Genomic DNA, 17,902 nt, shown 5'->3' on the forward strand with positions numbered 1-17,902 from the left:
AATATATTGTATTAGTATTTATTTGGCTAGGCAAGGGATCTTTTAATTATGTCATGTGGGATCTAGTTCCCTGACCAGGGATTGAACCCAGGCCCCTGCATAGCGAGTGAGGTGTCTTAGCCTGCCTGTGTGCTAAGTTATTTCAGTCGTGTCCAACTCTTTGCCTGTATCGACTGTAGTCTGTCAAGGTTCTCCCTCTATAGGATTCTCCAGGCAAGAATACTGGAGTGGGTTTCTATGCCCTCCTCCAGGGCATCTTCCCCACCCAGGGATAGAACCTGTGTCTCCTACAGCTCTTGCATTGCAGGTGGATTCTTAGCCACGGGACCACTGGGGAAGTCATGCTGTACATACTTCGTGTGCTGAAGAGAGGCATAGAGAGTTTTCATCGTGCCACATGTAGACTTACTCTCTTAGTTTTCATCTCTACATTTTTTTCTTGGCCTCTCTTGTCTTTGGCCTGAGTCCGTAGTCTCTGGTGTATTCGGCAAGGTGCACTAGCTGCCTAACTAGTGCAGCCCCTCCGGTAGTATTTCATGGTGTAGATTTTTCTTCACTCTGCTCAACAGTTAACAGCTCTCGCTCTGATTTCTGTCTTCCAGATATTTGGTGGAATAATTTGCTTGGTGATCACCTGCTCCCACTCTTGTTGTTTTGGGTTTGTACCATTTTGATTCCTTTGCCATTTGTTAGGTGATGTTGGGCATGATAAACACACATGACTAGTCTGTTATTCTTCTACTAGGAAGAAATATTTAGTTAAATAACTTTTCAGAGGGTATTTTCTGTATGAAAAGTCTCTAAAATGTACCTCTCTGATGCTAGAACTTTAGAGGTTCTGAGAATTGAACTTAATGTTGAGGTGTTTAAGTATTTTTGATTCAGTAGGTGGCACTCTTTACTAGTTTAACTCAATCCTAAATTAGTGTTTGAATTTCAGTTCAGGGTAGAAAGATTTTATTTATCCTTATAATCCAAATAAATATGTTTTCAGAATTGGGTTATCAACTCTGACCAATTTATATTTTCACAACTTAAAATGTTTGAGTTAAATTTCAAAGTAAAGATCTGAAAAAAATCAAAAACTAAAATCTTCAACATTTCCAAATTTCTAAAACAGTAGTGTTAATAGTGACTTATGCTCTATCAAAAGTTAAAAATAATTAAAATCTTACCAGAAGTACTGAGTACTAAAGACATTCAGATTCAAGCTGTTAAATATTTTTATTAACAGGTTCATTTCATTCTCTTTTCTTCTCTATCCTTCTTTCTGAATATTCCCCCAATGTATCAGTGTTTTAAATGTACTGATATATTTGTACAATCCGTAGAGTAAACAAAGCACAATGTCTGTTGTTGCTGCTGCTACTGCTGCTGTCGCTTCAGTCGTGTCTGACTCTGTGCGACCCCATAGACGGCAGCCCATTAGGCTCCCCCGTCCCTGGGATTCTCAAGGCAAGAACACTGGAGTGGGGTGCCATTTCCTTCTCCAATGCATGAAAGTGAAAAGTGAAAGTGAAGTTGTTCAGTCGTGTTAGACTCTTAGCAACCCCACAGACTGCAGCCTACCAGGCTCCTCCGTCCATGGGATTTTCCAGGCAAGAGTACTGGAGTGGGGTGCCATTGCCTTCTCCTACAATGTCTGTTAACAATCCTATAATCAAAAATCATAGTCAGGATACATGTTGGCAGTTAAGTAAATACTAATACAGTTTAGGGAAACATTGAGTGCTTTTGGAAAACTTTATATATTCTATTAATAACAAGCAAGTACAGAGAAACATCTTTACTTCCTGTTCTGAATTTGCAAATAATTTACCAGTCTGGAAATCATTCTTGAAATTGTAATATTCAATGTTCACATAAATCTTATTAGGTCTGAAGCAAACCATGAAATTTTAGAGCTTTAAGGGACTTCGGAGAGCATAAGTCTAACTTGTTTTATTTATTACTTACAAAAGTGAGCTCTTTAAAAACTATGGTTTTCAACAACATTGGAAAAATATTCTAAAAAGAATTAAAACAACTTACTGTAAAAGTTCACGGGTAAATCTGTGACCAGCTTTGACAAAATATGTAAAAAATATTAGTAGTGAGAAGACTAAACTGCTCTGAGAACTATTGTCAATTTGTCTGGAAACCTCAGTGTGATGCTAGGCTTACGTAACCGTGGGTGAATGGTGACTTTATCTTTTATTTTTCTACAGTTTTATTTTAAAAATATATTGTTAGGACTTTCCCAGTGGTTCAGTGGTTAAGACTCCGAGCTTCCAATGCAGGGGTATGGGTTTGATCCCTGGTGGGGGAACTAAGATCCCACATGCCACATGGTTTGGCCAAAAGATTAAAATAAATAAAATTAATATGAAGAGGAAATCTTAAAAAACTAAAAATAAATAAATAAAGACACTTTAAAAATACATGCTGCTGCTAAGTTGCTTCAGTCGTGTCCGACTCTGTGCGGCCCCATAGACAGCAGCCCACCAGGCTCCCCCATCCCTGGGATTCTCCAGGCAAGAACACTGGAGTGGGTTGCCATTTCCTTCTCCATACATAAAAATATACTTTCACAGAACCACATGGCCTTAAATATACACAGAATTTGGCCAGATAGCCAGAAATATTTCAAGATACTTTAAGTTTCAAATGCTTGTCTACAAACTTCCAGGCATATTATGTCTCCTTGTTAGTCCATAATTTGTTACTTTTGTTTTTCAATATCTGAGCCACACAGATAATATTAGTATTTGACCACTTCAAATATATCTTGAAGGTTGCATTCCAAAGACAATCAGAGAAACTTTAAAAAATGATAATACTCATGAAGATTATTCTATCTTTTGAAGTTGTCATTCCACCAAAGAGCTCCCCAATTTTTCAAAATTGATTCCATCGACTTCAGAACTGTTTAGTAGTAAGAAATAAGTGGAGTGCCTAATGACTCCTTATCTTTTGTTGCTATTTTTCTGTCTCTGTCTCTCTGTGTTTGTATAATAAAGATTGTAATCTTCAAACTAACCACAGTCTGTTTGCAACCTTATTGTCTGAAATCAAATTATATATATAGAATTTTAATGATGACTTGCAATGCCTTAACTAAATCAGCAGTGCTATGGAATTTATAAAATTTTCCTTTTAGTTTCAGATTCCAGTGATACCTTGGTGCATCAACAAAAAAGTAGAATGTTGTGAATCAGTAAATGTTCTGATGAGTGCATCTCTTAGATCCTTTTAATTCTTCCCAAAGCTTTTTATCTGAGGAAATATTTTAGTAAATATTTCAACAAGTTCCCCTAACCCCCTATCTCATTGCATTAAACCTCCAATCTTTGCTTCATTTTTTTTGAAAGAACTCATGAAGCTGACCACATAAGCATACTCTCACTTTCAAACTTTGTACAATTATGAAGTATTTATGCAATGGATGGCGGGCATACGAGCCTTTCCCTCTGACTTCAATAATTTGGAGAAAATTTCTTTTTTCCCCACTTATTGCAGCTGATCCATTAGCACAGTTCAGTATTTCCATGTTTAGAACCAGCTCCTCAAATTCTTATCTACCAGATATTAGGCACTACTAGCCCATGTGTGCAGGCTAATTTGGTAAATATAATTTTGCTGCAGTTCCTGACAAACAGAGTTTGGTTTGAAATGTATATGTTGGATAGCCCTGATCTTTCTATAGAAAGTAAAGTTAACTTTTTTGGAAGAGTTCAAAGATTTAAGACTAAAGATTTATGTTTTCTTAGTGTGAAATTGAGACTAGGACCCCAATCTTCTTTTTTTTTAATTTTTTATTGAAATATAAAATTTTTAAAAATTGAAGTGTAGTTGGTTTACCACATTGTGTTAGTTTCTACTTTTGTGTATATATGTAAGTGTGTATATGTGTAACTGTGTATAGGTATAAGTGACTCACTTATACATATATATATATATATATATATACACACACTTTTTTCCATATTCTTTTCCATTATAGTTTATCACAGGGTATTGACTCTACTTCCCTGTGCTGTACAGGAGGACCTTGTTGTTCATCCAGTCTATACACAACGGTTTGCATCTGCTAATCCCACACTCCCATTTTAGCCCTCTCCCAAACCCTCTCCTCCTTAGCAACCACAAGTCTGTAGAACTCCAATCTTCTTATTCAGTAAGTTCAATAAATATTTTAAGTGATATTTTTCTGCTAAAGAGAGAACATTATACACATATATTTGATCTTAGTTTTTTTGGGACAGACACATGTCTGTATAAATAATTATAATACTTCTAATAGAAATATATGCAAAGATTGAAGAGAGTACCAAAGTTGTAATGATTATTAGGTCTGTTGTGGGAGTGAGGAGAGAGGTATGGCAAAGCTTCATGAGGAAGGTTTTGAGGAATGGGTAAGAGTTTGGTGAGCAGATGAAAGTGGGGGTGGGGTCGGGGAAAGGGTGAGAATATTCTGAAATAATGGATAGTAGGTGCAAAGGCAGGAGAAGGCAATGGTACCCCACTCCAGTACTCTTGCCTGGAAAATCCTATGAACGAAGGAGCCTGGTAGGCTGCAGTCCATGGGGTCGTGAGGAGTCGGATACGACTGAGCGACTTCCCTTTCACTTTTCACTTTCATGCATTGGAGAAGGAAATGGCAACCCACTCCAGTGTTCTTGCCTGGATGATCCCAGGGACGGGGGAGCCTGGCGGGTGCCGTCTATGGGGTCGCACAGAGTCGGACACGACTGAAGTGACTTAGCAGCAGCAGCAGGTGCAAAGGCAGGAAGATACTGGAACTATAGACTTCTTCTACAGAATGCAAGGAGTTTGAGAAGTCTGCTTAAGTCTAAGTGTGGACAGGGAGTAGGGTCATAGAAAGAGGTGGTGTGAAATGACCCTGGAGAATCTGGATTTGGAAAAGTTTTATTTGCCAAGTTAAGGATTTTGGATTTTATCTTGAAGCTGATGGAGGGTTATTGAAGAATTTTAACTTAGTGTCTCAGTTTCTACCACTCTGATAGTGGTTGAAGGTGGAGGCGATGCTGGCAAGAGTAGACCCATAGAAACCAGGAAACTATTGTGTGTAATTCAGATGAGAGATACTTCCCACCTCTATGTGAAAATCGCTCAGTCGTGTACAACTCTTTGCAACCCCATTGACTATACAGTTAGTGGAATTCTCTAGGCCAGAATACCAAAGTGGGTATAATCTGCCACTATTCCCTTCAATGCAACCCCTGGCACCTGTCTTTCCTGTCAGTCTCACCCGTTTTCTGCTCTGGGCTTCCTGCCTTTGATCTGTTGCCTCTATTGTCTGACCTGCCATCATGTTAGTGACTATTCTGAGTTTTTTTTTTTTAATCTCTCTCTTCTAATTACTCTCCATTCAGCAATTTCCAAATCTGATGTCTTAGTAGATGGCCTTACTTCATGTTTTGCAGAGATATCAAGTCCATTCTTTGAGCAAGCCCTCAACTTGTTCCCTGAAGCTAACAAACTCAATTCATTTATACAATCACTTCTCCCTCTTCCCTACCTGTTTCAGTGAAAGGAATATCCCTTCTCTTATCCAAGGCTAATTCTCCCATCTGAGCTTTGAATCTCATTTCTTCTGCCTCAACTGAAAATTTGTTTATTTCCATTCACCTTTCTCATTTCTCCTTTCCCTTCAATTACCAACATGATTCAAGTCTCCCCTTTTTAAATTCCATATGCTGCTAGATATGTATCTTTCCTTTCCATTTACTACAAATTTAATTAAAAAGTACTGATTCTTGTATAATTACCCCATTTCGTCCTTTCTAAACCAGGACTTCTAAGTTGGAATATTATTAACATTTTGGTTTAGATAATTCTTTGCTGTGGGAGGCTGTGCTGTGTATTTAGCAGCATTCCTTGCTTCAGACCACTAGATGTCAGTAACATCTACCTAGTTGTGCTTATCTCCTGCTGCTGCTAAGTCGCTTCAGTCGTGTTCGACTCTGTGTGACCCTATGGAAGGCAGCCCACCAGGCTCCCCCGTCCCTGGGATTCTCCAGGCAAGAACACTGGAGTGGGTTGCCATTTCCTTCTCCAATGCATGAAAGTGAAAAGTGAAAGTGAAGTCGCTCAGTCCTGTCCGACTCCTCACGACCCCGTGGACTGCAGCCCACCAGGCTCCTCCATCCATGGGATTTTCCAGGCAAGAGTGCTGGAGTGGGGTGCCATTGCCTTCTCTGAAAAATATCTCCATATAGCATCAAATAATCCCTGGGAGTGAAAACCAACCCCAGTTGAAAACCTCTGTTCTAAAATGTAGACAAGTTGCTGAAACTGCTCCTACTTACTGATCTCCATACTGTGAAACTAACACATTTCATGTCCCTCACCGTTCACTTCTTTATTGAAACTTTTTTCCTCATTGGTGCTGTTTGTTACACGTTTATCCCTTTCTTTCTGGCCCACACATAAGCCTTGTGGGACTCTTTTTCATTTTTCAGCTCTTAAAATGTCAGGCTTCTCTGTCTCCTCTCACTTCTACTCTGTGTGGCCTCATCAGAACTATTCTGGCTGTCACACTCTGCGTGAATGAGTCCAGATCTCTGTCTTCGGCCCAGACCTCCCTCCTAAGCTTCAAACAGCTTATTGGAATCTCCACTTTGGGTAAATTCAACTTGCCCAACATAGGAAGTAATACTTTCCTTTCTCTCAACCTCCTCCCTTATCCTAACCAGTTGAAAGGTCCAGACCCCAAAGTTGGGTTTTTCAAGCCTGTGTCTCTTTCTTGAATGGTGCCACCACCCAAGCATTCACCATAAATCTGGAAGTCTCTGAGATTCCCCTCCTTCATCTTCTATAACCACATAGTTATTCATTCTTCTTATTGTTTCTGTCCCTTCCTGCTCATTTCTGCTACCCGCACCCCTTTTGACCTGCAATTCTGACTGGTCTTTGCTCCTCTCTTCTTGGCCTTCTCTGTCTGTCCTCTACTTGCCTTATAGAATGGTGTCTTTAATCAAATCTGATTATTTCCTCTCTGATTGATACCCTTTAACAGCTTCTCATGGTTTGAAATATAAAATAGTTAAAATTCCTTTTCCTAGCAAAAATCTTAATACATTTCTGTCTACTTTGCTTCCCTTATCTCCTGAGACATTCCTTGCAGGATACATTCAGTAGATTTTAGTAGAGAATTTGTTTCACGATGTTTCAACTAGAGGATTCTGTAGCTTAGCATTGCTAATTTTTCTGTGGGCAATGCCCTATTTGCTTTATGTAACTGTCTTATTTATGTTGCAAAATTTAAAGGTTACCTTCTCTTGGTTTGACTACAGTATTCTGTCTTTGTGTTCTCAGAGCATGAGTATGTCATCCTATACCTTCCACATTATATTGTAAATAGTGGGCTTGCTTTCTGGGTCTTCTCAAATACTTCAAGTAAAACAGTGGTCATGTATCTAGTATTCACAATGCTCAGCACAATGTCTAGCACATAGTAAGTACTTGATAAATATTTGTTATACAAATGAATAATACCAAATATACAAAAGACCTGAACTGGTACAGAGTACAGAGAGGAATGGGTGGATTTTCAATATTTGAAATGTTTCATTGGCAGAATTGGAAGTACTTACTGCCTGATTAGAGGTAGGGAGTGAGGAGCAGAGAGTTATCAAATATGACCATTATGTTCCTCGTTAGATAACTTGGTCCTATTGAAAGAGACAGTGAAACCTGAGATGGATGAGATTTAAACACTATATATGTACATTCATTTATTTATTTTGGACAAGATGCATTAGAATTGCCTGTGAGACATAACCAGTAAACAGCCATATGGGTCTGGATCCCAGTTAGCACTGTGCAACAGAAGTATCACATGAGTTACTAACAGTTTAAAATTTTTAACCTGCTTTTGATTTTTAAAACTTGAGGTATAATTGACATTTTCTTTCTTTTCTCCCCGACCTTCCTTTCTTTTTGGAAACAGATTTACAAAGTTCAAATCAATTAGACACCTGCTATTTTCATCACCGAAATTTTTTTTTAATTTTTAAAAATCTGCAGATGGTGACTGCAGCCTCCTTGGAAGAAAAGCTGTGACCAACCTAGACAGCATATTTAAAAACAGAGACATTACTTTGCCAACAGAGGTCCATCTAGTCAAAGCTATGGTTTTTCTAATACTCATGTATGGATGTGAGAGTTGTACCATAAAGAAAGCTGAGTGTGAAGAATTGATGCTTTTGAACTGTAGTGTCGGAGAAGACTTGAGAGTTCCTTGGACTGCACGGAGATCAAACCAGTCAATCCTAAAAGAAATCAGTCCTGAATATTCATTGGAAGGACTGATGCTGAAACGGCAATACTTTTGCTACCTGATGCAAAGAACTGACTCATTGGAAAAGACCCTGATGCTGGGAAAGATGGAAGGCAGGAGAAGGGGACGACAGAGGATGAGATTGTTGGATGGCATCACCTACTTGATGGACATGAGTTTGAGCAAGCTCCAGGAGTTGGTGATGGGCAGGGAAGCTGGGCATGCTGCAGTCCATGGGGTCACAGGGTTGGACTTGACTGAGCGACTGAACTGAATGGAAAGATTCTTTTTCCATATAGGTTATTACAGAATATTGAGTAGAGTTCCCTATGCTATTCAGTAGGTTCTTGTTGGTTATCCATTTTACACATAGTGGTGTGTACATGTCAACCCCAAACGCCCCATCTATCCCTATTCCCAACCCCCTCTAAGTTCACTCACTGGAATTTGAAAGGAAGTTTTACTGATTACAAGGCCTACATCCCTTTTGCCTACAGCCTATTAATGCACGTAATGAAGCATCTGTTGTCTCCTGATTTTTATAAAATAAGAAAACATATGATTGTACAGTTAGTTCCCAGGATATCTATTACCATTTGTTATCTGATTTTGAAAGCAAATTCACCTCAACGGTGATGATCTCATTCGTAAGGATGATTTGAGTACCATTTGCTGTGACAGACTAAACCATGGCGTTTTTGTTCGTTACGTTAAGTATAGTTATTAATTCTGTGGTTGTAACTTTCAGTTATGAAAAAAATCAACCAAGATGTAGTCAATATTTTGTTTAATACTGAACGCATTTCACAAATGAACATAAAACGAGCTTTATGACTTCGTTAGGTTTCGGCAACAGACTGATAAGGCGAGTACAAAGGGGGAGGGCCAGCGAAGAGGGAGCCGGACGGTGAGAAACAGGCATCTGAGCAAGCGCAGAAACAAACAGATGTTAATGGAGGATTGAAGGCTACTGCGCTCTCACTTTGCGAACTGTCGTAAAGCTGTGAGTGTCGTGCTTCCTCGGTAGAGGAGGGATTGGTTAGGCGGCGGCGACTGGAGAGCAGCAGCAGTGGCGGCGACGGTGGCGAGGTGTTCGGTCTGCGCAGCATAGAAACGCCCGCAGTTTCGGGGAACGAGTTCCCGTGGGACCAAATTAGGCATTCTGAACCCAAGCCGGGTCAGCTGGGCCGAACCAGGCGCTGCCGCTGGTACAGTTTTGGTGGCGGTGACAGACGCTGCTCTTGACCGTAGGGGCCTCTTAGGCCAACATCTGAGGCGCAGATCACTGGCTCTCGACGCATCCTCTTCCCCGCTCACATCTCCTGTCTTCTTTCCTGGGCCAGCGATTCCCAGAGCCTGGGAAGAGGGTGGCTAATGATTCAGGTGAGGGGGCCGGGGGGAGGGGATCGATTGGAGGCCGCGCGTGCGCGCAACGGGGGAGGGGCCGGGCTGGAGGGGAGAAAGAGGAAGGGCTGCGGCCGCGGAAGGCTGGGGTCGGCCGCCGGCCGGTTACTGCTGGCTCCGTTGTGGCTTAGGGTCGAGGTTTCCGCGGAAGATTTAATTGTGTTTGACAGAGCGTTCGTCTACAGACACACCCACCCTCCTCAGTAAAGGACGGTGGGTGAGGGGATTTCTTTCCCCTTTTTGACTCTCTAGAGTCTTAGGACAGGGGCTGAGGACTGAGGCGTGGGAGTGCGATTTGACAATGGAGTGATGAAGGTAACCCGCACCCGGGGAGTTGGAGGGCGCTAAGGCAGCCCTGACGGTTAGGGAGTTGCCTCCTTCTGTGATCAAGGAAACGTAGACCGCAGAACAGCAGAAATACAGACGCGTCAGATTTTGTAAAGAGTTGGTTGGCTGGCCATTAAAAAAGCTTAATATTTTTATTATTATCATTATTTTTTTTTTTTACAGAGTTTATCAGAGCCGGTAGCAATGTTGTTGTGGAAATATTTGTTCTGTGCTGCAGAAATGAGGTTTGTCACATAGTTCTTAAATAGGTTAGAGTAGATCTTTACAGATAAGTTCTTAACTCAGGTCTAAGTTTTAACATTTAAAAAAATACCAGGAAGTATAGGGTGTTCGTTTAATTTGTTCGTGTTTGTAGTGTGGGGTGACTCCATTGTATTGCATGCTTTCCTGTTTCTTGATATATGTGCAGGATGAATTTAGAGCTCTCTGGGGACGTAAGATGCCAGCTGACATAGATTTCATTTTATAGTTCATAACGCTTTTTGTACCTGACTTAATCCAAACTTTATTTCATTTGGTGTTTTATGTTTAATTTTCTTGTTTTAGGGATCTCTTCAACCAAAAAGCACAGACTGGGAAAAAGATAACTAAGGTTCCATTTCCTTTCCCATTTCTGTTTTTTTTTTTTTTGGTCATTGCTTTCAAATGTTAGTATGTGATTTGGATATCACATAGAAGTTTTAAAATACTGGTTTCACTAGAGTGAAAGTCTACATTTTGATACTTTGTTACTGTATGTTTTTGGTAAAAATTTTCATGTCAGTGTAAGCAATGTTATTTTTCATATCAAACAATAGCGTTAGTTGTGTTTATGAGACAGAACAAGTAGAGCCCTCTCACTCGGAAAAGAATCTTAATTATTTTTTAATGCCTTGCTTTGTTTTACTCTCGTCCATCTCTTGTCATTTTAACCTTGGACAAATGACATCTCTCCTGTGCATTTATTTGCCTCTACAATTCCTACTAGTATTCTAAGAACTGACAAGGGTATTTATGAATAGGTCTGAATAATATTGTAGGGAAACTAGGAAGAGTAGAGCCTCTTCTTGTTTATCAGGGTTGCTATATCTTATGTGTATGGATCTTTCTGTCACTTTCCCCCCTTAGTGTCTTTCGGTCACTTGCATGTTAGTTCTTCACTGGAGTTGGTTTTTGAAGAAAGATATAGTTAAGAAATAATTTCGTTTTGAATGCATCATAGTGGAAGTTTCACCTTCACAGGTTTCACATCAGTACTCAATTTCTGCAAGTAGTTGAAAAATAACTATACTGATCTTTAATATAAGAAGTCAACAATTTACTTGTTTAAAATGAAGGAATAATCAGCAGATATTTCTAAATAGTTATTTTCACTTTAAAATGTAAACTGGAATAGAAACTTGATTGAATCAAACCAGTTAGTTTTTTTCAGGCGTTTATTGTATTATTTTGTCAAAAAGGGGTTTCTATAACATGCTTTACTTAGAGTATAATTATAGGTGTCCTTGTTTTGACTTTTCCTCCGGTGACTAGGATTTCAATAGGAAAAAAAGAAGTGACATTACTAAAAATGATGGTAAAGAATATTATAACTTGATATTAGCATTCTATGAGTGACATTATCTTATGAAAGAGTATAGGGTTGGAGACAGGAGATACGGATTTTAGATGTAGCTTTGCTTTCTGTTCGTTAGGTCTGTGACCTTGTATGACCACCCTGGGCCTCAGATCTCTCTCAGCTGTCAAATGAGAAGTGTGGGGCAGATAACTCTAGTTTTCTCCAGGTCTCAAATTTAATGGTTTGCATTTTTAGTTAGGTGTTTTTAGTGTTAATTGTATTCATCATGACCCATTCCCCAGAAAGAAATGCTATCTGAAAATGTAAAATTCTTCCATGGTATATGTATATTAGAGATGGGGTGGGGGGAGGGAGAAGAAAAAAAGCGAGTGAGCTGTGGTCTAAATAATTCTTCTGTCCCGTTGTAGATATTAACTCCTAATTTAATAGCTCTCATATGATACTAAAAAACATGAAACTTTATTTTACTCCTGGTAATGTGCTTTAAATCATTCTGAGTACATTTTCTTTCAGAAACCTGTAATCATTGTTCAGTAAAAGTCCAGAAATGCTTTTGAATGCTTTATACCTCTAATCTTTATTTGCTGTATCCCATAGTGTCTTGGTAACAGCTGGCCTGAGTTTCTGCAGGTACTCAATTTATATCATGATGTGAGCAGTGAGCTACAAATGTTTAAAAAAATACTAAACTGAACTTTTACTGCTTTGCTATTTAATCATTAAGTAAGTATTATTGATTGTCTCATGTTATTGACATTATTCTTGGCCTTCAGTGAAGCAGGCACTCTGCCTTCTTGAAGTGGATGTTTTATTAGAGGAAATAATAAACAGAACAGCATTATGTAGTGGTAAGTGCCATGAAGAAAACAGGGGCATATAATGGAGAATGAATGAAAGTGGGATTCTACTGTGCATTGAGAGGTTAGAAAGGGCTTTTTTTTTTAGAGGTAATATTTGATTTGCAATCAGTGATTAGAAAGAATCAGCTATAGTGGCAATCTGGAGGAAGATGGCTGCGGACAGAGGGAATAGTAAATGCATTAGATTGGGTTTGATTCTAGAGAATCTGCAAGTGTGAATTAATTAATTGGTTTGTCTAATAGAGTTTTTCACAATTACTAATAGACAGTAGTAAAAAGGTTAAAAATATTTATGTGTAGTGACCAAATGTAATGTGTTGACATTATTTAAATCCTGACTCAAACCAATTGTAGAAAGTAATTTCTGAAACACTTAGGAGGAAATTTGAATGTAGATAGCTGTTAGATGATATCAAGGGATTATTGTTAGTTTTTGTGAAGGATACTAATGGCATTATATTTGTATAAGAAAATTCCCATTTATAGAGATGAAAACTGAAGAATGAGGAAGAGAAATAAGATGTCTGGTATTTGTTTAAAAGTATTTCAGAGCGAAAAAAAGATGTGAGAGATGAGTGTAGATGAAGCAATTGTGAAATATCCTGATAACTGTGTTGGAGTGGTAGGTATATGCATAGTAATATTCTGTGCTTTTGTGAGGTTTGAAAATGTTCATATTTTAAAATGCATTTAAAGTAATTGATACTCTATTTAGATGTCTTCTCCTTTTCTTTCTCTTTCTCTCAATTTTGGGAACATGTAGACTTTTATTCCTCTTTCTAAACATTGATCATTTATTCAACAAATATGTCTGCTGTATTTCAGGCCCTGTGTCAATGCTTGAGTTAAAACAAAGAGCAGGACCTTAAGGCCTGCCTGCAAAGGAGCTTATGGTTTGCTGGATGAATGGAGAATCCCTCATTGTGGTCTGTGTTGACATGAAGTCATAGATTTCTGTGTTTTCCTGAGGGTATACAGGATCAGCATCTTAGTGTTTATGTGGTTACTTAAAAAGCATTTTTCTTAAGACTTCCTTGGCAGTCCAGTGGTTAAGACTCCACACTCCCAATTTGAGGATGGGAGTTGGTGGAACAAGTTCGATCCCTGGTGGGGAAACTAAGATCCTACATGCCATACAGAACTGCCCCCCTCCCTCTCAACCCCCCAAAATTTGTTTTGTTTTGTTTTTCTACAGAATTGAGAGTTTAGGAAGTTCTGTATGCAGCAGTGTGCCAGTCTGAGTCACTGTTGCATTCATTTCTCCTGTTTGTATATGTTATAGGGCATCAGAATAAATAATTTTTTAAACTACCTTTTGACATCCAATATGCCTCTATTTAAATTTTTTAAATTTTGAAATAATTTCACACTTAGAGAAAGGTTTTAAAAAATGGTACTGAGAACTCTTCAGTATTCTTTAGTCAGATGTACCATTTTTAAAATTTTGTCTCATTTGCTTTAGTGCTCTTTTCTGAATCATTTGAAAATAAATTGCGTGTATTATAACCATGTCTCTAAATATTCTTTGTGTATTGTATTCTTTTGCATTATCACAATACAGTTAATGAGATTCAGATAATCTAACATTATACTATATCATTATCTAATCTCTAGTCTCTATTCCTGTCTTGTCCCTTTGTCCCAGTAATAATAGCATTTGTACCATTACACCATTGGCTGAGACAGTAAAGAATCTGCCTGCAATGCAGGAGACCTGGGTTCTATCCCTAGGTTGGGAAGATCTCCTGGAGAAGGGACTGGCTAACCACTGCAGTATTCTAGCCTGGAGAATTCATGGATGGAGGAGCCTGCCAGGCTAGTCCATGGGGTCGCAAAGAGTCAGACATGACTGAGCGACTTTCACACACACACAGCGTTTCCCCCATAGGATTTGCATCAGGATTGCCAGCTGCATTTAGTTGTCATATCTCTTCAGTCTCCTTTCATCCGGAACAGTGTCTTAGGCTTTCTCTTTCATTGTGTTAACATTTTTGAAGAATAGAGGCTTATATATGTCATAGAATATTTCTCAGGTTGGATTTGTGGATGTTTCCTCATAATTAGTTTTGGGCTATGCATCCTCAACTGGGGATTTTGTATCCTTTCCAGGGTATGATTTTGAAGTACATGCCGTTGGCCTGCCCCTCAGTGGTGATGTTAGTTTTTTAGTTTCTGATCATGGTGGTGTTTGGTTTCTTCACAGGGGTGTATAGTTATTATTTTTCTCTTCACCTAATAAGCAATCTTTGGGTATAACTTTGAGATAGTACAGATAATCCTGCTACTAATCAGATCTGTATCTTCATCAAATTGCCCTCCTGTATTAGCATCCATTGATGCTTCTTGCCTGTACTGATGTTTACACTGATGGTTGCAGAATGATTATTTTCTGACTCTGTTTCTTTTATGTCAGTAGGCATTCTGTTTTAAGGAAGAAAATCTTTTTATCTCATTGATATGGACTTATGTACTTCCTGTCTTACTCAATGGTTTATACTCTGTTACTGCCTTTATTTATTTTGTTGCTCAGATTGTCTTGGATTTGTCCTGTGGGAGCCTTTCTTCCCTGGCTTCTTTGTCTTTTTGATATACTCATTTTTTCTGGAGTATATTCTCTCTTTTTGCACAGCAAAATGTTCCAAGTTTAACTTAACATCTTTTCTATCTCAGTCCTGGATTCAGGCATTCTCCAAGGAGCCCTGGGTCCATATAGTGGGGAATGCAGTTTGCTTTTGAGTTACCTATTTTATATGTAGAAATAATCACTTCTTCTGATCAGGATATCTTATGAGACACTGTATTTAAAATTGACTTTGATAGTGGGTTTATGAAGTATTTACATAAGTCAGTGGCACCCCACTCCAGTACTCTTGCCTGGAAAATCCCATGGACGGAGGAGCCTGATAAGTTGCAGTCCATGGGGTCGCTAGGAGTCGGACACGACTGAGCGACTTCCCTTTCATTTTTCACTTTCATGCATTGGAGAAGGAAATGGCAACCCACTCCAGTGTTCTTGCCTGGAGAATCCCAGGGACGGGGGAGCCTGGTGGGCTGCTGTCTCTGGGGTCGCACAGAGTCGGACACAACTGAGGCGACTTAGCAGTAGCAGCAGCAGCAATTATATTTACCATAAAGCTATTCTTTTATTCTTTCATTTTCTTTTTCAAATAAATAAGTTCTGATTTGATTTTAATTGTGGTCAAATGAAATAGGAAAAAATGAAAGATTATTTTATGTTATTTGTGTATGTGTGTGGATATGGATATGTGGGGGGAAGGTTTAACCACTTAACTGTTAAAAATGACTCAAGATTTACATACTTAACTGTTTTTAACTGAGTTAGACATTCTGGTCTAAGGAAATTTTTGCTTTTGAACTAAGCTTTTAATTTTTTTAAACTAGCTTTTTAAATGAAAATATTTTTGTTATAATACACAATAATATTTATATAAAAGTGAAAACTCACAGGCACATTATTCCAGGCATTTGCTGTTACATCTTGGTGTATTTCATAGCCATTCTGTCACCTGTGCCTAGGTATTTGCTTTATTTGTCTTTTTAGCTTGTATTCTTCCATTCAGTATTTTGAATGATTTTTTATTTTTGAACCAATTAAAATGTACATGTTTAAAAGTTCCAAATGGCTTATTGTGAAAAAACAGCAGTCTCCTCTGCCACTTCTCCCAGTCTCCTAGTTCTGCTTCCTAAATGGGAATATTTTCAGCTCTTAAAAAAACTTTTTTGCGTATATTGACCTTTATATTTAGATAATATGCTTATATATATACTTAGCCACTGTAAGATGTCAGTTTACATTTAAAGAAAATAATTTTCTAAATTTTTAAGATAAAATACATACAAGGAATACCAAATTTACATAGTACAAAGGGTATACAGGGAAAGATGTCTCCTTACCATTCCTGTCTTCCTACCATGGAGTTCTTTCCCCTGGAGATTTAGTTCCTCTTCTTATTTTATATGTATCTCCAGAGCAGCAGTTCTCAAAATGTGGTCTGTGAAGTCTTGAGAGGATCATCAAATGTTTCAAATTACCTGTTGGTTTGAAACTATTTCATAATAATACTAAATTATTTGGTACTTTACTCTGTTGACATTTGAATTAGTGGTACAAACAGAGTGATGCATAAATCTCCTGCCCCTGCAGTGCATATCAAGACAGTGGCAAAAATTGTACCAGTAGTCATATTCTTCATTGCTTTTCATTTTTGGTTGGGGAGGGGAAAGCTGATTTCATTTAAGAATATCCTCCATGAAGCAGTAGAGGTTGTTAATTTCATTAATCCTGATGCTTGAGTAGATTTTTTTTTAATATTTGTTGTGACAAAATGAGAAGAATGTTATAAGACACTACTGCTGTATACCAAACTATGATGTTTGTCTTGAAGAAAAATATTTGTGTGATTGAGGTGTGAGCTGAACTAGCTAGCTGGTTGTTTTTTTCATGGAACACTATTTTTACTTGAAAGAGTAACAAACTATAGTTATTTAAACATGGATATTTGTACCTATTTTCTCAAAAACAAATGAAGTGAGCCTGTCACTTGGACCAGCAAAATTTATTGCCATATAAAATTAAGGCTTTCAAGCAGAAATTAGAATTTTGGAAAACATATCTGCCACTATGATCTTCGCAACTTCTTAGGACCTTGCTGATGAAATTGATGATATTAACATGTGATTTTTTTTTCTTTGCTATCTTACAGTGAAGTGTGTCAGTGTTTCGAAGTGTGCATAACGCAGTGGACCATCTGTTTTCAAAAGGTCCATGCATGATATTATAAAATCATGTTGTGGATGTAAGACCTACTTAAGTGAAAGATAGAGCAATAGATTTTAAGTGAAATGGTCTGAAAAGTTTAATTGATAAGGTTGCAGAGTCCTTTGCAACTTACTGTTATAGAATTACACTTTTTAAGTTTTGGCTTAATATCAAAGAAGGATAATATCCACACTTACCTGAAAATACTATTAAAAATATTCTTCCTTGTGACTTTCCTAGTTGTCCAGTGGTTAAGAATCTGCCTGTCAATGCAGGGGACAGGGATTTGATCCCTGGCCTGGGGATATTCCGCATGCCTTGGGGCAGGTAAGCCAGCACTGCAACTGCTGAAGCCTGTATGCCCTAGAGCCTGTGCTCTGCAATAAGAGAAGCCACTGCAATGAGAATCCTGTGCACTGCAATTAGAGGGCAGCCCCTACTCACCGCAGCTCGAGAAAGCGTGCACACAGCAGTGAAGACACAGAGCAACCAAAAATAAATACATAATAAAATTTAAAAAAATTCTTCCTTTTATCAGCTACATATTTGTGTGAAAATAGATTTTCATTTTAGATTGAATACAGAAGCAGATATAAGAATCCAGGTTTCTCTATTGAAGAGATTTACAAAAATGAGCAGCAGTGCCACTCAGTTTTTTTGGAAAATAT

The 17,902-nt window shown here is 38.3% G+C and overlaps 1 protein-coding gene across 1 annotated transcript in view; it reads left to right on the top strand.

The window, feature by feature from the left end:
- Window positions 1–9,378: 9,378 nt before the first annotated feature.
- Window positions 9,379–17,902, top strand: part of RNF111 (ring finger protein 111) — an 84,026-nt gene continuing 75,502 nt past the window's right edge. The window contains exon 1 of the mRNA XM_068964871.1: window positions 9,379–9,667. The gene's annotated coding sequence lies outside the window, so the exon portion shown is untranslated. The remainder of the gene's footprint in view (window positions 9,668–17,902) is intronic.

The sequence above is a fragment of the Capricornis sumatraensis genome, chromosome 2 (genome assembly GCF_032405125.1).
Source record: "Capricornis sumatraensis isolate serow.1 chromosome 2, serow.2, whole genome shotgun sequence".
Classification (NCBI taxonomy): Eukaryota; Metazoa; Chordata; class Mammalia; order Artiodactyla; family Bovidae; genus Capricornis; species Capricornis sumatraensis.